The 2,726-nt window shown below is 38.1% G+C and overlaps 1 non-coding gene across 1 annotated transcript; it reads right to left on the reverse strand.

The window, feature by feature from the left end:
* Positions 1-682: 682 nt before the first annotated feature.
* LOC139860820 (small nucleolar RNA R71) lies at positions 683-789 on the reverse strand. The gene has a single exon (XR_011763435.1). It is a non-coding gene; the product is annotated as a small nucleolar RNA R71 (small nucleolar RNA).
* Positions 790-2,726: the final 1,937 nt, after the last annotated feature.

Consider the following 2,726-nt stretch of genomic DNA (forward strand, 5'->3'; position numbering starts at 1 on the left):
ATTCATCCTTACAAAAGTTACTTTTATTGTTTTTATATATTATTGTATTGGAAAAACCGTTTGTGTTTGTGTTGTTATTGAAGGTTAGGTACTTTGGTGTATGAGAAGGAGATCCCAAAAGGATCAAGAGCTCACACATCCATTTTCCGACCCGAAAAAACACGTGCATGGGGTTTATAAGTGTAGAGAAGAACGGGATTTAAGAAAGTATTTTGAGGTTTTGCCATTTTGTTTGATAGATATGGACGGAGAAGAAGAGGGTAATCGGATTGCTCATGATTTGACGATTAATGAAGAACAAGAAAACAATCCAAACGACACTCCAATGTGGAATGCTAGGTTGGTGGCACAAATGTTTGTGCCTCCGGCTATCACAAAACCACCAATTGGAGTTGATAATTAGAAGATCGAGGGTAACTTTTTCACGATGATCAAAGATATGTTCTTCCATGGGTTGTTAGAAGAAAATCTTTTCAAATACATCCAACACTTTAACGATATTTGTGATATCTACACAACCAAAGATGTCACCGATGACGCTTTTAAGTTAAGGGCATTCCCCTTTACACTTCAAGGAGAAGCAAAAGTTTGGTTAAGGAATTTGCCATCCGATTCTATTAGGAATTTTCAAGATTTAAATGATGTGTTTATCAATCACTTCTTCCCACCATCAAAGGTGGAACGACTTAGAATGGAAATCAATAGATTCACCCAACAGGGTGGTGAGTCTTTGTATGATGCGTGGGTACATTTCAAGAAGATGCTAAGAGCTTGCCCACCACATGGTTTGACTAAAAAGGAATACATCAACACGTTCTACCGGGGTACTAATGCTTTGACTAGACAATATCTTGATTCTTCTTCAGATGGAGTGTTTATGTACGAATCACATAATGCCGCCGAAGTTTTGTTAGAATACATCTCGGTTAATACTTACGAATGGGTACCTTCACCACGAGATTTGACAAGGAAAATTGTAGCTCAAGTGGAGAGTGATAATGGACAAATTACCTTAGCAAGCTTGAACAATCAATTTCAAATGTAGGGGAAAGAGTTGAAAAAGCTACAACAATCGATAGTCGCAATGCAAGTTGGTTGTCAAAGGTGTGAAGGAACACATCTCACCAAGAATTGTCCCCAAATCAATCAATGTAACCACATTGACTTGGACGACATTCTCATGAATTCGGAGGCTCATGTAAATTACGTGGGTAATCAAAACTATCAAAGGGGAGGGACTTCAAACCAAGGCAATAATTCTTATCAATCAAACCAAAGCTATTACAACCCTGACTAAAAGCAAGTGTTATTCAACAATCAAACCAATGCACCCCCCGGATTCACCAACCAAAACCGCAACCAAGGATACAACTCCAATTACAACCAAAACCGAGGCAACAACTTTCAATCCCAAAACCAACAACCTTACAACAATCAATCTTACAGCAACCAACCCAACCCAAATTACCAATGAAATCAAAGTTATCAAAACCAAGGTTAAAGTCAACCGCAAAATAACCAAGGTTACAATCAACAAAATAACCAACCTTCCCAACCTTCTAAAAGTCTAGAGGAGATGATGCAAAAATATATCAATAAAGTAGAAACAACTGAAGCATTTCAATATATACTAACTGACACCAAAAATTTGGACGTTTAGCCCCAAAAAACTAAACCAAACGACACATAAAAACACAAATGGAAAAAAACAAATTTACCCCCCAAAATTTTAACAACATGCAACTTCACCCCCCAAAACAGGGGTACAAAATGTCAATTTTTTATTTTAATTAATAAACTTCACCCGATTTTTCAGAGAGTCATATCTTTCCGCTCGGTGCGCGTTAAATTTTTCCGAGACCACCGTTCAGCTCTAAAAAATCTCAAGAATCCAACGGGACTAACTACACGCGAAACGGATATCGTTAAAAAAACACTAAATAACGGGCCCTATATTCTCGCTCGGTGCGAGTTAAATTTTTCCGAGACCACCGTTCAACTCGAAATAATTTTACGAACACAACGCAACTAACTATACGCGAAACGGACATCGTTAAAAAAGCTTTACATACATATACATACACGTTCAACAAACAACCCAACATACTAGATATATTAGGTACCAAACAACGTATATCTAAATTCGACCGCGCGTCGAATACAACCGCAGCAACGTGCGGTCGAATTTTTTCTAGTTATAAACAAAGGAAAACGAGTTCTTGAAATAACAAATACAACACCAACAAGCCTCATTCCAAAACCTTGAGAGCACCGTTGGGAGACTTTCAAGCCAAGTAGCCGAAAGACCTCAAGGCACCTTGCCATCCAACACTCAAGTTAACCCAAACAACAACTACAATAACAACCGGAGCAACCAACAAAACCAAAATCACAACAACACGAGAGTTATTCCTATCGAGAGCAACACTAGCAATCAAAATAACAACCAAGCAAGTCCATCAAATCCGAATAATAATTACGCTCAGGTGAATTTGATTACTTCAATTGAAGAGGAGGATCAAAATGAATTTCCTCATGTTTTTGCATTCGATGTTGAAGAAGGAAAGCTTGATTTGGATGAAACATTGGGAATGGATACAATTGATCTTGGGGTGTTCAAGTTCTCGGATGACTCGGAAGTGCCAGAAATTATTCCCTAACAAGTGAAAAGTGTAATAACCATGGAAGCTACCGAGTTGACATGCAAAAAATTAGAGGGTGAGTTG

This window comes from Rutidosis leptorrhynchoides, chromosome 7, assembly GCF_046630445.1.
Source record: "Rutidosis leptorrhynchoides isolate AG116_Rl617_1_P2 chromosome 7, CSIRO_AGI_Rlap_v1, whole genome shotgun sequence".
In the NCBI taxonomy this organism is placed as follows: domain Eukaryota; kingdom Viridiplantae; phylum Streptophyta; class Magnoliopsida; order Asterales; family Asteraceae; genus Rutidosis; species Rutidosis leptorrhynchoides.